General features: G+C 38.8%; 1 protein-coding gene across 3 annotated transcripts in view; it reads right to left on the bottom strand.

Annotated features, from left to right (window-relative positions):
* The window catches only part of KLF8 (Kruppel like factor 8), a 370,498-nt gene extending 349,218 nt beyond the window's left edge, over positions 1-21,280 (bottom strand). For 2 of the 3 annotated variants that reach the window (XM_032620535.1, XM_032620531.1), the window contains exon 1: positions 20,658-21,231. The gene's annotated coding sequence lies outside the window, so the exon portion shown is untranslated. Of the gene's footprint in view, positions 1-20,657 lie in introns of all 3 variants that reach the window. The other variant, XM_032620530.1, reaches the window with a different exon arrangement.
* Positions 21,281-23,182: the final 1,902 nt, after the last annotated feature.

The following is a 23,182-nucleotide window of genomic DNA, read 5'->3' as shown; positions in this document are numbered from 1 at the left end:
GATAAGGAACAAGAGAAGGTTGCCCACTCTCACCACTCTTATTCAACATAGTTTTGGAAGTTTTAGCCACAGCACTCAGAGAAGAAAAGGAAATAAAAGGAATCCAAATCAGAAAAGAAGAAGTGAAGTTGTCGCTGTTTGCAGATGAAATGATAATATACATAGAGAATCCTGAAGATGCTACCAGAAAACTACTAGAGCTAATGAATGAATTTGGTAAAGTAGCAGGATACAAAATTAATGCACAGAAATCTGTGGCATTCCTATACACTAATGATGAAAAACCTGAAAGTGAAATCAAGGAAACATTCCCTTTTACCATTGCAACAAAAAGTATAAAATATCTAGGAATAAAAATGCCTAAGGAGACAAAAAACCTGTTTGCAGAAAATTATAAGACATGGATGAAAGAAATTAAAATGATACAAATAGATGGAGAGATATGATGTTCTTGGATTGGAGGAATCAACATTGTGAAAATGACTCTACTACCCAAAGCAATCTGCAGATTCAATGCAATCCCTATCAAATTACCACTGGCATTTTTCACAGAACTAGAACAAAAAATTTCACAATTTGTATGGAAACACAAAAGACCCCGAATAGCCAAAGCAATCTTGAGAACGAAAAACGGAGTTGGAGGAATCAGGCTCCCTGTCTTCAGACTATACTACAAAGCCGCAGTAATCAAGACAGTATGGTATTGGCACCAAAACAGAAAGATAGATCAATGGAACAGGATAGAAATCCCAGAGATAAACCTACGCACATATGGTCACCTTACCTTTGATAAAGGAGGCAGGAATGTACAGTGGAGAAAGGACAGCCTCTTCAATAATTGTTGCTGGGAAAACTGGACAGGTACATGTAAAAGTATGAGATTAAATCACTCCCTATCACCATACGCAAAAATAAACTCAAAATGGATTAAATACCTAGATGTAAGGGCAGAAACTATCAAACTCTTAAAGGAAATCATAGGCAGAACACTCTATGACATAAATCTCAGCAAGATCCTTTTTGACCCATCTCCTAGAGATAAATAAAAACAAAAATAAACAAATGGGACCTAATGAAACGTCAAAGTTTTTGCACAGCAAAGGAAACCATAAACAAGACCAAAAGACAACCCTCACAATGGGAGAAAATATTTGCAAATGAAGCAACTGACAAAGGATTAATCTCTAAAATTTATAAGCAGCTCATGCAGCTCAGTAACAAAAAAACAAACAACCCAATCCAAAAATGGGCAGAAGACCTAAATAGACATTTCTCCAAAGAAGATATACAGAGTGCCAAGAAACACATGAAAGAATGCTTAACAGCAATCATTAGAGAAATGCAAATCAAAACTACAATGAGATATCATCTCACACCAGTCAAAATGGCCATCATTAAAACACCTAGAAGCAATAAATGCTGGAGAGAGTGTGGAGAAAAGGGCACACTCTTGCACTGCTGGTGGGAATATGAATTGGTACAGCCACTATGGAGAACAATATGGAGGTTCCTTAAAAACTACAAATAGAACTACCATATGACCCAGTAATCCCACTACTGGGCATATACCCTGAGAAAACCATAATTCAAAAAGAGTCATGTATCACAATGTTCATTGTAGCTCTATTTACAATAGCCCAGAGATGGAAACAACCTAAGTGTCCATCATCAAATGAGTGGATAAATGGGAGAGAGACACAAGAGGGAAGAGATATGGGAACATATGTATATGTATAACTGATTCACTTTGTTATAAAGCATAAACTAACACACCATTGTAAAGCAATTATACTCCAATTAAGATGTAAAAAAAAAAAAGAAAAGAAATACTTAGGAATAAACCTAACCAAGAAGGGGAAAGACTTGTACACTGTATACTGAGAAACACTGCTAAAGAATTTAAAGAAGACACAATTAAATTGAAAGACACCATATGTTCATTAATTGGGAGACAATATTATTAAGATATCAATACTACTTAAAGAGATCCACAGATTCAACACAATCCCTATTTAAATCACAAAGGCTTTTTTTTTTAGGAAACAGACAATTTCATCCTAAAATTCATGTGGAATCTCAAGGGACCACAAATAGAGACAACAATTTTGAGAAAGAACAACAAATTTGGAGGCCTCATACATCCTGATTTTTAAACTTATTGCAAGGTTACTGTAAGCAAAACAGTGTGACACTAGAATAAAAAAAATAGATCAACAGAATAGAATAGAGAGCTCAGAAATAATCCCTCACATATATGGTGATTTTCAATTAAAGTGCAAATGATTTTCAATTAAAGTGCAAAAACCACTCAATAATTCAAGGACATTCTCTTCAACAAATGGTGTTAGGAATCCTGGATATCCACATGCAAAATAGTGAAGTCAGACACTTATCTTACATCATATACAAAAATTTTACTCAAAATCATTTAAAGACCTACATGTAAGACCTAAAACTGGAAAATTCCTAGAAGACAACATAGAGGATGTCTTCATGACATTGGATTTGACAGTGATTTCTTGGATGTAACACCAGAAACTCAGGCAACAACAGCAAAAATAGACAAATTAGAATATATAAAACTTTAAAACTTTAGTGCATCAAAGGATAAAATCAACAGAGTGAAAAGGCAACCCACAGAATAAGAGGAAAAATTTGAAAATAATATATTTAATAAGAGGTTAATATCCAGAGTCTATTAAGCATGCTTACAACTCAACAACAAAAAAATCAAATAGCTTTATTTTAAAATGGGCAAAAGGTCAGCATCATGGAAGTGTAAGACATTCCTCCTTTCTCTCTCCTGTTTCAAAACAACTAATCAGACATTGATCCATGGACAAAAGTACCCCATTTGGAGTTGTAGGACCCATCATCATATACCAAGGGACCCAGGAAGACCCTTACTCAACTGTGCATCTAAAAATAAGCAGACAGACCTCAATAAGTGTTCTGGGTTCAGTAGAATCAGCAAACCTGACCCATCCCCTCTTGGCATGGTCAGGGAAAACACCTGGACAGTGGTGGCCTGGGCAGATATGCACAGGTGAGAGGAAATTTGTGGAAGGCCAGCCTGCCTGAAGGGAGATAACAGCAAGTCATCACAGTGGGAAGAGAGATTCCAGCAAGCCATCAAGTTTGGATGTAGTGGAGAGGGAGGAACTTGTTGAGAGTCACCCCTTCCAGGGTGACACTGTATGGAGCTGGTGGTGGTGATGTCTCCTGTGGAGAATGTGGAAAATGGTGAATGTCTGGCTTCCCCAGTTGTATGGGTCATAGCTGGGAAAACCTGTTTCTCTTCAGTAGCACCCAAAGTACTGAAGCAGGACATCCATGACTTGGGGAGGAGAAAGGAGAAAGGGAAAGAAGCAAGTAAGAATACTAACGCATATTAAATAGATGGTGTACTTGCTAACTGCTTCAGGACTTCAGCAGGAAGTCCACCCAAAAGGCTCTGAGAACACCCAAACCAAGGATCTCCCCACTGGGTGCACATGCACCCCCAATGCCCCAAGTGCTAAACCCATACCTCCCTCTACTCTACAGGTCGATCCTTGTACAAGTTCCAAAATGCAGCAGTAAGAGCAGATCTGGTAATCAGAGTACTCTCAGAAAAATGGACCTGTGGACGGGGAGAAATCACAAACTAGAGCTATATTGTCACCTTCTGGAAAAGAAAAGTGAGGTTTTCAGCAACCAGCCTGGTGAGTTGTAAGAACAAGAGAAGTCAGAAGAGCTTAACTCTGCCACAGGAAAGAGCAAGAAAAGTGGAGCAGGTCTGCCCAACAACAGCTGAGGAAACCCCAGATATACCAATATCAATGAACAGTACCCCATGTGAAGGCAACCAGTAAGATTTAAGGAGGTGTCTGCTACTTCAAATACAAAAGTACCAACACAAAAACTACAAGGAACATGAAAAATCAAGGAAACATGTCATTGCCCAAAGATATCAATAATTCTCCAACAACCAAGCTCAAAGGCATAGAATATTGTGATCCACCTGATAAAGAATTCAAAATAGCTGTTCTAAAGAAACTTAGCAAGATACAAGAAAACTCAAAAGGAAAATTGAAAATCAGAGAAAAAAATACATGAACAAAATGAGTTCTTTACCAAAATGATAGAAATAATAAAAAGAGCCAAACAGAAATTCTGGAGAATTCAATAAATGAGATAAAGACTGAAATAAAGAGCATCTGTAGTACAGTAAAGCAGATGGAAGACAGAATATGTGACTTTAGAAGATTGGAATTTTGAAATACAATTAGAAAAGAACAAAAGAGAAAACTGAAAAGAGCAAAAAGAGTCCACATTATCTGTAGGACTCCATCAAAAGACAAATATTAGAATAATTATGATTCTGGAAGAAAAAGAGAGGGAGAAGGGTGTAGAAAGTTTATTTGAAGAAATAATAGTGGAGAACTTCCTAGACATGAGTAAAGACTTGGACATCCAAATACAAGAACTAATAGATCACTCTATTATCTCAATGCCAAACGTCATTGTCCAAGACACATTATAATGAAACTGTCAAAAGTCAAAGATAAAGAATCCTAAAGGCAGCAGGAAAAAAAATGTGTAACCTATGAAAGGAACCATGATTTGGCTATCAGATTTCTCAGCAAAAGCCCTACAGGCCAGAAGACAGTGGAAGGAAATATTCGAATTGTAGAAAGATAAAACTTGCCAGCCAGGAATACTCTATCCAGCAAAGTTAACCTTCAGATATGAAGGAGAAATAAAAACTTCCCCAGACAAACAAAAGCTGAGGGAATTCAGCACCACTAGACCTGTCTTGTAATAAATGTTGAAAAGAGTTCTTCAAGCTGAAATAAAAAGATACTAATCAGCGACATGAAAACATGTGAAAGAATACAACACACTGGTAGAGATGAAAAATATATAGTTGGATTTAGAAAACTAATTCTATAATAAGATGGTGTGTTAACCACTTAACTACAGTATAAAGGTTAAATAAATAGTATTAAAAATAACTGTGGAAGGCTTCCCTGGTGGCGCAGTGGTTGAGAGTCCACCTGCTGATGCAGGGGACATGGGTTCACGCCCCGGTCTGGGAAGATCCCACATGCCGTGGAGCGGCTGGGCCTGTGTGGGAGCCTGCATGTCCGGAGCCTGTGCTCCATGATGGGAGAGACCACAACAGTGAGAGGCCCATGTACCGCAAAAAAAAAAAAAAAAAGAAGAAGAAGAAATTACAAAGATCTAAAATAAAAAGCTAACTTTACACCTCTAAGAACTAGAAAAAGAACAACAAACTAAACCCAATGTTAGCAGAAGGAAGGAAATAATAAAGACCAGAATGGAAATAAATGAAACAGACCAGAAAAACAATAGAGAAGATTAAAAACCCTAAGATCTGAGTTTTTGAAAAGATAAACAAAACTGACAACTCCTTTTGCTAGACTAACCAAGAGAAAAGGAAAGGAGACTCAAATAAATAAAATTAGGAATGAAAGAGGAGATATTACAACTGATACTCCAGAAATACGTAGGATCATAAGAGCCTACTATGAACAATTACACATCAACAAGTTAGAAAACCTATAAGAAATGGATAAGTTCCTAGAAACACACAACCTACCAAGACTGAATCAGGAAGAAATATTGTAGAAAAGCTGAACAGATCAATAATGAGTAAGGAAATTGAATCAGTCATCGAAAACCTCCCAACATAGAAAACACTATGACTAGATGTCTTCACTGGTGAATTCTACCAAACATTTACAGATGACTTAACACCAACTCTTCTCATACCTTCTATAAAATTGAAGAGCAGGAAACACTTCCACACTCATTTTACGAGGCCAGCATTACCCAGATACAAAAGCAAGATTAAGAATACTATAAAAGAAAAATACAGACCAATATCCCAGATGAATACAGATGCAAAAATTCTCAATAAAATATTAGCAAACTGAATTCAAGAACACATTAAAAGGATTGTATACCATGACCAAGTGCAATTTATCCTTGGGATGCAATGTTTCAACATGCATAAATCAATAAAAGTGATACACCACATTAATAAAATTTTTAAAAAATCACAGGATCATCCCAATAGATGCAGAAAAAGCATTTCATAAAATACAGCACCCTTTTGTTATAAAAATCCTTGACAGATTGGGTATATAAAGAACATACCTCAATATACTAAAAGCCATATATGACAAACCCACAGTAACATTGTACCCAACAGTGAAAAGTGGAAAGTTTTTCCTCTAAGATCAGAAAGAAGGAAAGGGCGTCCATTCTCACTACTGTTATTCAATAAACTACTAGAAGTCCTAGCTAGAGCAATTAGGCAAGGCAAAGGAATAAAAGTCATCCAAATCAGAAAGGAACAAGCAAAATTGTCATTACTTGCAGATGATACAATCTTATATATAGAAAATGCCAAAGACTCAACCAAAAAACTGTTGGAACTAATCAACAAATTCAGTAAAGATGCAGGATATAAAATAAACATCCTCATTCTAATCCACCAGCTATCTAATCAGTTGTATGACCTTACATTTGACACTTATTTGTGTTTCAGTTTCCTCATTTGTACAACTTATTTATATCTCAGTTCCTTCATTTATACAATTTAAAAATAAAGCGTCTAACACAGAAAAAAAAACATCATGAACTCTGTTGCACTTCTATACACTAATAATGAAACATCTGAAAAAGAAATGAGGAAATCTTTCCCATTCACAATATCATCAAAAACAATAAAATGCCTAGGAATAAATTTAACCAAGGATGTGAATGATCTGTATAACAAAAACAACAAGACTGTTGAAAGAAATCAAAGATGACACAAGCAAATGGAAAGATATCCCATTTTGATGAATTGGAAGAGTTAATATTGTTAAAATATCCATACTTACCCAAAGCCATCTATAGATTCAAAGCAATCCCTATAAAAATTCCAATGTCATTTTTCTCAGAGATAGATAATAAAATCCTAACGTTTGTATAGAGCCCCAAAAGACCCCAAATAGCCAAAGGAATCATGAGAAAGAAGAATAAAAATGTGAGGCATCACACATCCTGATTTCGAACTATACTACAAAACTATAGCAATGAAAACAGTATGTTACTGACATAAAAATAGACACATAAACCAATGGAACAGAATAGAGAGCCCAGAAATAAATCTCCACATATATGGTCAACTAATATTTGACAAGGGAGCCAAGAACACCCAGAAGGGAAAGGATAATCTCTTCAACAAATGGTGTTGGGAAAACTGGATAACCACATGCACAAATATGAAATCAGATCCCTATACTTCACCATACACAAAGACCATTTGGCCACAACATTTGTTAACTAATCTTATGACACATGAGGAATCAAATTTCCCCTATAAATGATCCTCTTCCCTGTTTAGGAAAAATACTAGGAAAATGGTTTGGTTTAGGAGAATCTTGGCTTAAAACTTTACTAACAACATGGTCATTCCTATTGTCAATTTTGATCACTTCTATAGTTCTCTATAAATGAACATACACAATGCACATGTAAGGAAAAATTGCATAAGTCCTGTTGGACAACTTGGAATTGACTGTTAGTCCTTGCCAGACATCTTACTAGTACAACTAGTACAAAAGGGAAAAAAGAACCATGCCATTAAAACCCAATATCAAGGGACATGATGGATCCAGGGCAGGTAAGTCACCACCCTGGCATTTAGGGGCCAAATATTTTATCACCTTATTCTTTCTAACAAGAGATTAATGATCAGAAGGGGGGAATTGATGAAACAAAATTCATATTTTATGGCAAGACAAGAAAAATTTAAACATAAAATTTTTTTTTGCCCACTCAGGCCTCCTTCCTTCCATTTAGTGTGTGTTGTGCATCTGCATTGACCAGACCTCCTTAGGAGATAACATTCCTTCTTAATTTCATAAAGAGTCACAACTCCTTAGGAGATAATCTTCCTTCTTATTCTTGCAAAGGGCCACAATGAGCCATGACCCATTTTGTATATGTAGATCTGGATTGTTGAAACTGTCAATACATGACTTGACATATAAACTTTTGTCTCAAAAACTTATATAACTGTGCTTTGACCTCTAATGTGCTGAACAGTCCTCAGAGCTTTCTGAAAGATGGTCTCCCAGGTTATAATCCTCAGGTTGGCTCAAATAAAATCTCCCATTTCTTTCTTAGATTGACTGTTTTTTCATTGACACTTGATAACTCCTATTTATCCTTTAAGACTCAAATATCACCTCCTCCACCAAGTCTTCTCTGACCTCTTCACCCAAATGTCACCCAGGTCTTTTCTACTCATGTTAATGAGTTGCTTACTTGTCAGTTTTCCAATTCCTCCCTCCTGAATTTATTCAACCTGTCTGTAACACTGTGTCCTTTTCCACAAATGGGTACAACCCTACTGAGAATTTAAATGAGAAGCATGCAATGCTTAGCATTGTCCCTGGTATATAGTAAGTAATCAACAAGCACTAGATGTTAGCTAGAGCTTTGCCTGTCTCCCAGCTGAGCTCCAGGGCAAGGTTGAGGTCTTATATTTGTGTATTCCCATCCTGTAGCACAGAGCTGTCCACATAGAGGGCTCCCAGGTCATGTATGTTGAACGAGTGAATGAGATTAATGAATGAATTTTGCTTCCTCCTTTCAAAACCATCTACTTTATGTAAGTAGAAATGGTAAATATATTCAATCATGTTTAAATAGGCTATAGTAGAAAAGAACTCTGAACCCTGCTGAATATTTTCAGCTCTACTACCATACCATCACTGACCAGCAAAAGTGCTCCAAACTCAGGGTGCTATTATAAAGACCAGCTTTCCAAGGAACAAAATATAGGCTATCTCATCATCAGGTGACATTAGCTAGATAATAACATTCTTTGAGGCCTAGCTGTTTCCCTGAGACACTACAGAGGAAGACTATTGACCTTGCTGCTTCTCCAGAAGCTGCTTTGATCCCATCTATACTATCACCAAAGGCAAAGAGTTCTCTAACCTCACCTTTCTCTAACTCTACTCCATTCCCCTCTAACCTACATTATAATGATCCTCATTACCTGTCTTTGATTATATGGTTCTTCCTGCTTAGAATATCCTTTCCCCTCCACTCTGGCTAACCAAATCTTACCTATACTTCAAGGCTTCACAGAGAAAATGAATTGGGTATCATGCTATGTATAGGAGCTTACCAAAAAGAGAGGGATGGAATAGAAGGAAAGGTGGAGGTGGATTGGTACAGGTTGTAAGAGGAAAAAGAACATTTATGGAAGTCCTGATAGCATGAATAAAGACATGGTGTTTGTGAAAGACCATGGCATGTTCGAGAAGTAGCAGTTAGTTAAATGTAACTCCTGTGATAAGGAAAAGTCACTGGCCATAAACATGAAAGGTAGGTTGAGGACAAATTGTGAAGTGTCTTACTAAAAGACAGGGATTTAATCTTGTAAGTGATGGGGAGTCTTTGAATAATTCTGAACATAGGATTATCAAGATAAAAACATGTATTTTAGAAATATCCTAATATGTAGACTAGATTGGAGTTTGTATTAGTTTTCTAGGACTACCACAACAAAGTATTAAAAACCAGGGGGGCTTCAACAACAAAAATTTATTGTTTCACAGTTCTGGAGGCTATAACTCTGAAACCAAAGTGTCATCAGAGTTGGTTTCTCCTGAGAGCTCTGAGAGAAGGATCTGTTCTAGGTCTCTCTCCTTGGCTTGCAGATGGCTGTCTTCTCCCTAAGTCTCTTCAGACCATCTTCCCTCTATGAGTCTTTCGGTCCAAATTTCCCACTTGTATAAGGATACCAGTCATATTGGATTAGGGCCTGTCCTAACTACCTCATTTTAATTTGATTACCTCTGTAGATACCCTGTATCCAAATACAGTCACATTCCATGGTACCAGAAATTAGGACTCCAACATGTTTTGAAGGACATAATTCAACACATAACAAAGACCATAGAGACTGGAGGCAGATTAAACAACAATAAAGGAGCTATATTCATAGGCCAGGTCATACATGATGAAAAATTAAGCAAAGACACTACAAATAAGGTTGGAGAGGATACAAAAATTCAAGAAGCAGAATCTAGACATTAAGGAGAAAGAAGAGTCATAGATGACTCTAGGCTTTATTGTTCAGTTGATTATGTGACTGTTGGTCAGGGATAGAAATTGGCGTGTTTGGGTTTGATGATGAATTCAGTTTTAGACATATTAAATGTTCGGTGTCAAGTTAAGATGTCTAGTTAACAGACAAGTAGGTGGGTCCAGGCTCAGAAAAAGCGTTCAGTTTGGAAATGCCAAGTTGTCATACAGGCCTTCATCAGCATATAAATGGCAGTTGAAAATCTTAAGTAGATGAGATGACCCAAATAAGGAGTATAGAGTAGCAAGATAAGAGAATGAAAAAGACAATCAGAGAGGTAGGTGGAAATCCAAGATAGAGTATCATCACAGAAGACAAGGAAGGGAAGGCTTTAAAGATGGAAGGAAAGTACAACAGCCTCAAATGTAGTAGAATCAATATGTTGAAAACCTAACGAGAGAGCACTTGACATGACATTTAGGAGATCTTCAGGTAACTCTTGCATAAGCAGTTTCAATAATGATTTAAATGGAAACTGCAGAAAAATAGGGTGGTAATTTGAGTAACTGTTGTTAAAGAAAAATTGATTTAGTGAAAAATGTGTTTGCAAGATAAAGATTAGGCAGTAGAGCATAACAGTGAAGGTGTAGACTTTATTTTGGGGTTCAAATCTCACTTCTGCTACTTCCTAGCTGTGTAAACTTGGGCAAGTTGCTTGATTTTTCTATGTCCCAAATTCCCAACTGAAAAATTGGGAATACAACGGTACTTACTTAATTGGATTGTTGTGAGCATTATGTGAATTGATAAATGCAAAGTGTTCAATAGAGGGCTTGGCACAGAGTAGGTGTTCAATAAATGTTAGGTATATTAGGTGGGAATGGTTGGATGGGTGGAAGAACCAAAGAAGAAAAAGAAATTAAAGAAGATTGGAGAGAAGGAAGCTGATGGAACAACTTCTCAGAAGGTATAGGAGAGAATGGATCCTCTTTTGCTTACTAGCCATGTGACCTTGGGTAAAATACTTTACATTCCTATGCCTCAGTTTCCTATTCTGTAAAATGGAGATGACAATAGTGCCTACCTCACAAAGCTATTTTGAGGATTAAATGAAATGATACATGAAACACACTTCCCTACTGGGAAGAACTTTGGGAGAAGAATGGTGTATAACCTACATGAAATCATGTGTTCCAGCAAGACTGAAAATTTAAAAAAAGTTTTCAAGTGAATAATTTTCAAAATTTCATGCTAGAGTAAAACAGTTACATCAGTTATACAATCTTGTGATGTTTCCTTAAAAAGGTTAAGCATTCTTCTAGTGCTAATAAATTTATTGTGATTTTTAAAATATGTATGCTGAAAATACTTTTTGTATTTCAGTGGTTCCAAATATGTTTGAAACTTTTTTCAGATAATTGTTATAAAACAATAGTTAGTATAAAATTAAATTGTATTAGTTGACATGAATTCAGCAATGAGCTTACTAATTTTTTTCCAAAGTAGTATTATTATCCAAATCATAAAACATAAACCACCTTGACTGTGTTAAGATGAACAATTGAAGATTCATCCTCTTATTTTTTTTTCTGAGAGTTTTGAGGAAGGATTGCAAAGTTTTGTTTTGTTTTGTTTCAACATCTTTATTGGACTATAATTGCTTTACAATGGTGTGCTAGTTTCTGCTTTATAACAAAGTGAATAAGTTATACATATACACATGTTCCCATATCTCTTCCCTCTTGTGTCTACATCCTCTTTACTAGACTAGAATTTTAAATATGATAATTATTGAATATTTATCTTCCTTAAAAATGCCTTACTATCTCATTCAGAATAAAGGCCAAAGTATTTACAAGGTCCTATATGATCTGGCCCTCTCTGTCTCTCTGAAATCATGTCCTACCACTCTTTTCCTCTCCACTCCAGTGACACTGGCCTTGCTATTCCTTGAACACAACAAGCCTTTACTATTCTAATTTCTCTGTCTAGAATACCCTTCCCTTGGGTATTCTCATGGCTGGCTCTCACTTTATTCGTTATATTCTTAAATATCACCATATTGGGTGGAGTCACGATAGCAGAACAGGAGGATGTGGAGTTTGCATATCCTCACAACTAGGGCACTTACTAGGTGCTGGTGGGGGACCTTGGACACCTAAGGGGACAGAAGGAGTCCTCGTGTGACTGGGTAGGATGTTGGGGGGTGGAAGGAGGAGAGGAGGAATACGGGATGCAGGATGGGACTGGTGCCCCTGAGGAGTGGCTTGGGGAGGGGAGGGGTTCCCATGCTCGGAGGGGTCCGCTCATGGTGAGGGGATCAGTGGGGATGGGGAGAGACCTTCGGGGGATGGGAGGAGAATGCAGCCAGCATATCCCCCACCTGCTCAGGCCCCAGTGAGCCTGCTGTGGTCCCAGTCCTGAAACTCTGCCTCCAGAGCACCCTCCAGCCACACAGTTCCTGAGCCTAAGTCTCCAACTCACGCCTCTTCCAGCTTTTTTTTTTTTTTTTTTTTTGCTATTGTGGTTCTGTTTTGCTTTGTTGTTTCATTTTTATATTTTTTAGTCTTTGTTATTGTTCTGCTCCCTTGTGTTTGTTGCCATTTTTTCTTTCTTTTGCCATGCCACATGGCTTGCATCTTCTTGGTTTCCAAGCTGAGGGTCTTCTGGCAGGAGCACTGAGCCATTGGGCTAACATGAACTTCAGGCCCCAGGGAATATAAATTGGTGTGAGCTCTCCTGGAGGTCCTCATCTTGGCACCAAGACATGGCTCCACCCAACTGCCTGTAAGATCCAGTGCTGAACGCCTCAGGCTAAACAACCAGCAAGACAGAACCACAGCACCACACATCAAAACAAAACAAACAAAAAAGAGACAAAAAAAGTTACAGATGAAGGAGCAAGGTAAAAACCTACAAGACCAAACAAATAAAGAGGAAATAGACAACCTACCTAGAAAAGAATTCAGAGTAAAGATAGATGATGATGATGCAAAATCTTGGAAATACAAAGGAGGCATAGATCAAGAAAAATACAAGAAACATTTAACAAGGACCTAAAATAACTAAAGAACAAACAAACAGTGATGAACAGCATGATAACTGAAATGAAAAATACACTAGAAGGAATCAGTAGCAGAATAACTGAGGCAGAAGAATGAAAAAGTGAGCTGGAAGATAGAATGATGGAAATAACTGCTGAGGAGAAGAAAAAAGAAAAAATGATGATAAGAAATGAGGACCATCTCAATGACCTCTGGAACAAGATTAAATGTACCAATATTCGAATTATAGGGGTCCCAGAAGAAGAAGAGAGAGAAAGTGTCTGAGAAAATATTTGAAGAGATTATAGTTGAAAATTTCCTTAACATGGGGAAGGATATAGCCACCCAAGTCCAGAAAGGGCAGAGTCCCATACAGGATAAACCCAAGGAGAAACACACCAAAAAACATACTAATCAAACAAACAAAAATCAAATTCAAAGAAAAAATATTAAAAGCAGCAGAATCCCCACAATGTTATCAGCTGATTTTCCAATAGAAACTCTGCAGGCCAGAAGGGAGTGGCAGGATATATTTAAAGTGATGAAAGGGAAAAACCTACAACCAGGATTACTTTACCCAGCAAGGATCTCATTCAGATTCAACAGAGAAATCAAAACCTTTACAGACAAGCAAAAGCTAAGAGAATTCAGCACCACAAAACCAGCTCTATGACAAATGCTAAAGGAACTTCTCTAGGCAGAAAACACAAGAGAAGAAAAAGACTCACAAAAGCAAACCCAAAACAAATAAGAAAATGGTAATAGGAATGTACACATTGAAAATAACCTTGAATGTAAATGAATTAAATGCTCCAACCAAAAGACACACACTGGCTGAATGGATACAAAAATAAGACCTGTATATGTGCTGTCTACAAGAGACTTACTTCTGACCTAGGGACACATACAGACTGAAAGTGAAGGGATGGAAAAAAGATATTCCATTCAAATAGCAATCAAAAGAAAGCCAGTGTAGCAGTAGTCATATAAGATAAAATAGACTTTAAAATAAAGACTGTTACAAGAGACAAGGAAGGACACTACGTAATGGTCAAGGGATCAATCCACGAAAAAGATATAAAAATTTTAGATATTTATGAACCCAACATAGAAGCACCTCAATACATAAGGCAAATGCTAACAGCCATAAAAGGGGAAATCAACATTAACACAATAATAGTGGGGGACTTTAACACCCCAGTTACACCAATGGACAGATCATCTAGACAGAAAATTAATAAGGAAACACAAGTTTTACAACACACAATAGACCAAATAGACTTAGCTGATATTTATAGGACATTCCATCCGAAAGTGGCAGAATACACTTTCTTCTCAAATGTACATGGAACATTCTCCAGGATACATCACATCTTGGGTCACTTACCAACCCTCAGTAAATTTAAGAAAATTGAAATCATTTCAAGCATCTTTTCCAAAAATGATATGAGATTACAAATCAAGTACAGAAAAAAAAAGGAAAACAAAAACAAAAACATGGAAGCTAAACAATATGCTACTAAATAACCAAGAGATCACTGAAGAAGTCAAAGAGGAAATCAAAAAATTCATGGAAACAAATGCCAATGAAAACACAATGACCCAAAACTTATGGGAAGAAGCAAAAGCAGTTCTAGAGAAATAAGAACAAACAAAACCCAAAGTTAGTAGGAGGAAAGAAATCATAAAAATTAAAGCAGAAATAAATGAAATAGAAATGAAGAAAACAATAGCAAAAATCAATGAAACTAAAAGCTGATTCTTTATGAAGATATATAAAAATGATAAACCTTTAGCCAAACTCATCAAGAAAAAAACTGAGAGGATTCAAATCAATAAAATTAGAAATGAGAAAGGCGAAATTACAACTGATATTGCAGAAATACAAAGGATCATAAGAGACTAAAACAAGCCAATAAAATGGACAACGTGGAAGAAACAGACAAATTCTTGGAAAGGTACAACCTTCCAACACTGAACCTAATAGAAATAGAAAATATAAACAGACAAATCACAAGTAATCAAATTAAAACTGTGATAAAAAAATCTTCCAATAAACAAAAGTCCAGGACCAGATAGCTACACAGGCGAATTCTATCCAACGTTAATGAGGAGCTAACACCCTTCTTTCACAACTCCTCCAAAAAACTGCAGAGGAAAGAACACTCTCAACTCACTCTATGAGGCTACAATCACCCTGATACCAAAACCAGTCCAGATATCACAAAAAAAGAAAATCACAGGCCAATATCACTGATGAACATAGGCGCAAAAATCCTCAACAAAATGCTTACAAACAGAATCCAACAACACATTAACAGGATCATACACTATGATCAAGTGGGATTTATTCCAGGGGTGCAAGGATTTTTCTATATATGCAAATCAATAAATGTGATACACCATATTAACAAAGAATAAAAACGATATGACAATCTCAATAGATGCATAAAAAGCTTTTGACAAAATTCAACACCAATTTATGATAAAAACTCTCCAGAAAGTGGGCACAGAGGGAAAATACCTCAACATAATAAAGGCCATATATAACAAACCCACAGCCAACATCATTCTCAATGGTGAAAAACTGAAAGCATTTCCCCTAAGATCAGGAACAAAACAAGGATGCCCACTCTTACCACTATTATTCACCATAGTTATGGAAGTCCTAGTCATGGCAATCAGAGAAGAAAAATAAATAAAAGGAATCCAAATTGGAAAAGAAGTAAAACTGTCACTGTTTGTAGATGACATGATAAATAGAGAATCCTAAAGATGCTACCAGAAAACTAGTAGAGCTAATCAATGCATTTGGTAAAGTAGCAGGATACAAAATTAATGCACAGGAATGTCTTGCATTCCTAAACACTAATGATGAAAAATCTGAAAGAAAAGTTAAGGAAACACTCCCATTTACCACTGCAACAAAATAATAAAATACCTTGGAATAAACCTACCTAAGGAGGCAAAAACCTGTACTCAGAAAACTATAAAACACTGATGAAAGAAATCAAAGATGACAAAACAGAGGGAGAGATATACCATGTTCTTGGATTGGAAGAATCAATATTGTGAAAATGAATATCCTACCCAAAGCAACCTACAGATCCAGTGCAATCCCCATCAAAGTACCAATGGCATTTTTCATAGAATTAGAACAAAACATTTCACAATTTGTATGGAAACACAAAATACCCCGAATGGCAAAGTAATCTTGAGAAAGAAAAACGAAGCTGGAGAAAGCAGGCTCCCTGACTTCAGACTATACTACAAAGCTACAGTAATCAAGACAGTATGGTACTGGTACAAAAACAGAAATATTAATCAATGGTACAGGATAGAAAGCCCAGAGATAAACCCATGCACCAATGGACACCTAATCTATGACAAAGGAAGCAAGGATATACAATGGAGAAAAGACAGATGCTTCAATAAGTGGTGCTGGGAAAACTGCCCAGCTACATGGAAAAGAATGAAATTAGAACACTCCCTAACACTATACACAAAAATAAACTCAAAATGGATTAAAGACCTAAATGTAAGACTGGACTCTATAAAACTCTTAGAGGAAAACACAGGAAAAACAGTCTTTGACATAAATCACAGCAAGATCTTTTTTGATCCATCTCCTACAGTAATGGAAATAAAAACAAAACTAAATAAATGGCACCTAATTAAACTTAAAAACTTTTGCACAGCAATCAAAATCATAAACGAGACAAAAAGGTAACACTCAGAATGGGAGAAAATATTTGCAAATGAAGCAACTGACAAGGGATTAATCTCCAAAGTATACAAAGAGCTCATGCAGCTCAATATCAAAAAAGCAAACAACCAATCCAAAAATGGGCAGAAGACCTAAATAGACATTTCTCTAAAGAAGATATACAGATTGCCAAAAATCACATGAAAGGATGCTCAACATCACTAATCGTTAGAGAAATGCAACTCAAAACTACAATGAGTTATCACCTCACAACAATCAGAATGGCCATCATCATAATATCTACAAACAATAAATGCTGGAGAAGGTGTGGAGGAAAGGGAACCCTCTTTCACTGTTGGTGGGAATATAAATTGATAGAGCCACTCTGGTGAACAATATAGAGGTTCCTTACAAAACTAAAAATAGAAATACCATATGACCCAGCATTCCCACTACTAGGTATATACCTTGAGAAAACCATAATTCAAAAAGACACATTTACCCCAATGTTCATTGCAGCACTATTTACAATAGTCAGGACATGGAAGCTACATAAATATCCACCAATAGATGAATGGATAAAGAAGATGTGGTAAATACATACATTGGAATATTACTCAGCCATAAAAATGAACGAAATTGGGTTATTTGTAGAGATGTGGATGGACCTAGAGACTGTCATATGGAATGAAGTCATTCAGAAAGAGATAAACAAATATTGTATGTTAATACCTATATGTGGAATCTAGAAAAATGATACATATGAACCAATTTGCAGGGCAGGAATAAAGACGCAGACATAGAAAACTGACGTTGGACACAGTGGGGGAATGGGGGGTTGGCATGAATTGGGAGATTAAGGTTGACATATATACACTACCATGTGTGAAATAGATAGCTAGTGGGAACTTGCTGTATAGCACAGGGAGCTCAGCTTGGTGCTCTATGGTGATCTAGATGGGTGGGATGAGAGGCAGTGGGAGGGAGGTCCAAGAGTGAGGGGATATATGTATACATATCATTGATTCACTTTGTACAGAAACTAACACAACAGTGTAAAGCAACTGTACCCCAATTTTTAAAAAATCACCGTAACAGAGAAGCCTTCCTTGACTGTTCTATATCAAACAGTTCTCCCCAGTCCTTTCTCTCATCTTATTCCTACCTGACAAAAACCTTTTGTTTATTGTCTTTCCCCTCCACTAACACACGCTCATTAGAATACAGTCTCCAAAAAGGCAGGGGACTTGTAGACTCTCCAGTCTTGTGCAGTGATGGCACAGAGTAGATCGTCAGTAAACATTTGTTGAATGAATGAATTAATGAATCTCATAACACAATGTACTTTTGTATTGATTCCTTTGTCTATCACATGTCCTTACCCTTGAAGGCTGAGGAAAAACTAGGAAGGAACTCAGAGCAAAGTAAATGTAGGGGTGAGCTGTACTAGTCTAGGCAAGAACAGCCTAGCCCACCAGATCCTGGCATTCCACAATGGGAGTTGGGGGTCAAAACTACTGTTTGTGAAATAGAGAGTGTGCAAGGTGTCCTTTTTGCAATTATCCCTTATGAATCCCTTTTGCCTCTGTGTAGACAGAAATTATCTGCAATCCCAGGAAGCAGAATGAGTGACAACAAACTAATTGCTCTGGGAAAGCCACTTGAAGCCTTTGGAGAAGGATTTCTATTGTTTGCCTATAGTAATTGTTAGTGGGTTCACAAACATTTCATTGTCCTAGGAAGTGAATAACCATATTTCATCAACCATATTTTATGACAGCTATATCCTGCTGCTATATCCTCTCCCAAAGAAAAAACAACATGAACGCAAAGGGACAATCAAATATTAAAATGGAAGCACAGCAATACCTAACATATTCCATGCTTACTAAATGCACGAGGCTGGCTGTGGAGTCAGCACATAGTTCCTTCCCCACCCTCCACACCAGGGTGTAGATAGCAGAGTTCAGTGTGTGTGACATGTACAAGTGGCTCTTTGCTCTAGGACAAGATTGTACTCCCACTGATGAAAGTAACCAGGAGAGTTCCAGTTGAATTCATGTTTCCTTTGTCTTTAGGACCCCATAGACCAGGGACTTTAGAGAGAAAGAACACTAAGTGAGGCTTTCTTCTTTATCTGAATCCACTGGATTCAACAACATGGCCATTCAGAATGTCATTTTAAGGTTTTTAAAACCAATTGAGATGAGGGATGGAGGAAGGTGCTTTAGCTAAATGTTACTGAGAAACCTAGAATCAACACAGGCCCTTGATGGGAGTTGACACCAGAGATGCAATGAAACATAGCACATTAAAGAAGGGAGGGTCTTTGTGCCTTGCATGTGTAATACCAGAGACAGCTGAACTGGTAAGTTGCAGAGCGCTGGAAGTTGTGGCATTCCACTGACCAAATAGAAATAAATACATACATACATATAGACAATCCATACCTTAAAAAGAAAACCCAGAGTGAAATATTAGACCTAAAACCTTAAACAACATGTTTTCATCTCTTTGACCTGTGGGATATCATTAGGCTCCATCCAGACCTGCCACCCTCCAGAAGCAGAAACATGAGAAAAATAAACTTGGAAGAGATGCCACTGATCTGTATGAGGCCTTCTAACAAATTTCCACCACACCAGTTCTTTTATTTAACGGCAGAAGGGAGCTGGTGAAGCCCTCCTCCCCAATACAATCTTCCAGACTGTACATGGACATGTGAATGACATATTAGCCAAGGTGGCCTTGGCTTCCCTATTGAAGCATCCTGCCCTTCTTTCTTTGCATGCCATTTTGACTTGAGCTCCTATCTCTTCCAGCTGGATCTCACAGTCACTTGGGCTTGGGTCTATGGATGTGGTACTAAAGAAAAGACAATAAAGATGAACAGTGGGAACTTTCACATGACACATACTTGGTAAATGTTGGAATCAAATTCAACATTCATCTCTAGGAAGAAACCTTGGCCGTCAATCTGTTAAGAAAGGAAACACCACTCTACATGGTTTTGACATATTACAGACACTCAGCAGTGGGATCAGCCACAGGCAATGAATCTGGCACTCTATAAATATTTGTAGAATAAATTATTTTTTCCAAATCATCTGCAATGCCATGGCACCTCTCAGGAAACAGAAATTTTCCTCTTGAGCTATAACTGCAGAGCCTACTGACTCTTCAGTTAACTAATGTGCAACTTGGCAACATTGCCCAGGATGCACCTCCTGAGAATCAACTGGATATTAGAACAAGTTTGGAAGCTGGTATGAGGAAGAAAAACTGTCCTCTCTGTACAAATTCCCCCAACACATGTATTGTCATAGTAAGGTGAGTCAGTGCCATCCTTCTCAAAATCTAATTTCTAGGATCTATTTCCCACAGTTGAACTAGTGCACTGTCCCTTTAAGAAGCCAGGCAAGATGGAGCCTTCCCAGCTCATGGTTAGAAGCTTTAAGCAGCCAGATAGGGATGCTGGAGGGTGAGAAAAAGAAAGGACGCCTGGAAGGGATAAGTCAAGGCTCTAAGGACAGGAGAGGAAATCAAGGCTCTAATCATACAATCAGCAAACTCTGAGAGTACCTATCCCGTGGGTGGCAGCTCCCCTAGGCTTTAAAGCACCACCCCTCCTCCGCTCCCCTCCTTTTCTTACCCCACCCTACCCTGACCCATCCTCCGGATCCTTCTTGAAAGAGTCTCTTTCTGTAAGGTGGCTCTTCCCCCCCCCCACCCCCGCCAGCGGAGACCCCAGTGAGGGTGGCAAAAGGAAGGGGAGGGGTGAGGAGGCAAAATGAAAGGGACTTACTTTCGGATTCTGCGCCTCCAAAGGCATCCTCTCCTCCCAGCCCCGGGCCAGGCCGACGGGGCGGGGCCGGGGTTGAGCTGGTGGACTCGGGGTCCTCACTCCCTCGTACTACAAACCTAGTTCAGTGGAGAGTTAGGGTGAATGGGCACCGACTAGGGGCGGTGTACACTCGATTTTAATTATCTCAAAAGGAGACAGAAGGGTTTGAGAGAGTCGATCGGGGTAGGAATGGAGGTGAGCTCTAAAACCCTCTTGTCCTCCCTTTCTGGCTAGCTTCTCCCGCCTGGCATTAGCGATATCAGGGGCTATGGTTTTCTTTTTTCTTCCTTTTGGTTTCTCCCAGCTGCCTGTCCCAGACCCCACCCAGCGGCTCCACCCCATCCACTGCTACACATTCTGTCAATCACCAGCCCCTTTAAAGCTGCACCGCACAACTTGGGTTTTCATCTCTCTTTGGCGGGCAGAGAGAATCACGGGGCTCCTGGCACTTCCAACAACCCCTCCGACCTTTCTGTTGAGTTTAGGCAGCTGAGGTTAGTTGCTAGTGGCGGCCTCCTCTCCCCTCTGCCCCGAAGCTTGCACAGTCGGCTCCACCCGAATTCCTTCCGGCCGGCTAGGCCACCAAACCCCACCCCATCTCTTTTCTTTACTTTGTTTATGGTAAAAAGTGGTTCCCTAGGCTGCCAGATCGCCAAGAAAGTTCCTGTAGCGCCCTCATTGGCGCTGCCCACTCTCGTACAGTTTCTGTACTGAAGTGGCTACAGCAGATTTCCTGTTCCTGGGGCCCCTCCGTTTTGCCTGGCCCGATGTGCTCAGTCTTCTTTATCTCTCATTGTGTAAATCTCCAGGTTTATGAATAGAATCGGGGAAGAGAATGTGGGGATTCCCAGAAATGTGCTTCATTCCTCTCACCCAAAACAACAGTCCTATGCCAGCGCCCCACTCCATAACTAGGCTGCTCAAAGTTGGAGAAGGGCCCTGAGGTCCCATCCGCAGCTATTAGTGGAAATCCAGAATGACCCATCAGAAATCATAGTTAATTCCATTCTCCATTCCAGTTAATGGGAACACCTGGTTGTTCGGGCCAAAAATCCTGGAGCCACCCTTGAATCCTCTTTTTCTCTCGTGTTTCACATACAGTTCTTCAAAAAATCCTATTGGCCCTGTCTTTAAAATTTGTCCAGAATCTCTCACCATTTCCTAGTCCAAGACACCACCATCAATAGATCCAGCCTCTTTGACTTGATTTATAAAAACCTTGTTCACTCTCCTCTAGCAACACTGATCTCCTTTTTATTACAATATGCTAAGATCTGTCCGACCTCAGGGACTTTGCACTTCCTTTTCTTTCTATCTGGTTGTACCCATGGTGGGCCCCTATATCCTTCAAATCGCAGGAAAGGGAGATTAAAGTAGCTCAGATGGCCCAGGCACTCTCTGTGACCTAATCCCTTTTTACTTTATCACAGCACTGATCACAATCTAAAACAATCTTAGATGTGTGTTTGCTTCTGTGGTAAAATGTATTTCCCACTAGAGTATAAGCTCAGTAAGAGCAGGGACTTCATTTATTTTGTTCTCTGCTCTGTCCCCAGCACACTGAACAATGGCTGCTGTATAGTAGGAGCTCAGTTAATGTTTGTTGAAAGAACAATTGAAGGCAATTTCTTCTTCTTCTTCTTCTTCTTCTTCTTTTTTTGCGGTATGCGGGCCTCTCACTGTTGTGGCCTCTCCCGTTGCGGAGCACAGGCTCCGGACGCGCAGGCTCAGTGGCCATGGCTCACGGGTCCAGCGGCTCCGCGGCACGCGGGATCCTCCCAGACCGGGGCACGAACCCGTATCGCCTGCATCGGCAGGCAGACTCTCAACCACTGTGCCACCAGGGAAGCCCGGCAATTTCTTCTTGTATCTATCTGGATGTTATCTGTTTTTAAACAACAAACAGGACTTCCCTGGTGGTACAGTGGTTAAGAATCTGCCTGCCAATGCAGGGGACATGGGTTCGAGCCCTGGTCCGGGAAGATCCCACGTGCTGTGGAACAACAAAGCCCATGTGCCACAACAACTGAGCCTGCGCTCTAGAGTCCACAAGCCACAAGTACTGAACCTGCACGCCACAACTACTGAAGCCTGTGCTCCTAGAGCCTGTGCTCTGCAACAAGAGAAGCCACTGCAATGAGAAGCCCGTGCACCGCAACGAAGAGTAGCCCCTGCTTGCCACAACTAGAGAAAGCGCATGTGCAGCAATGAAGACCCAATGCAGCCATAAATAAATAAATAAATTTAAAAAAACAAACAAACAAACAAAAAAGGCAGCAGAGAATTGCACCTGTTGTGAACCACTGGCCCCATGTATTCTCTTATAACATCTGGATACCTTGTCTCTGGGCTGTTAGCAATGGTAGTTGGAGCAGTAGTAGTGTGCTTTTAGGTTGGCTTTTAGGGTTTGCAGCTGATTGCTGAGGGTTAAGTGTTCTTAGTTTTGTCAAGTCAGTGCTAGGGAGCATAGTTCTTGAGGGGCTGGT

This window comes from Phocoena sinus, chromosome X (assembly GCF_008692025.1).
Source record: "Phocoena sinus isolate mPhoSin1 chromosome X, mPhoSin1.pri, whole genome shotgun sequence".
Lineage (NCBI taxonomy): Eukaryota > Metazoa > Chordata > Mammalia > Artiodactyla > Phocoenidae > Phocoena > Phocoena sinus.
This window is presented reverse-complemented; position numbering and strand designations above follow the sequence as displayed.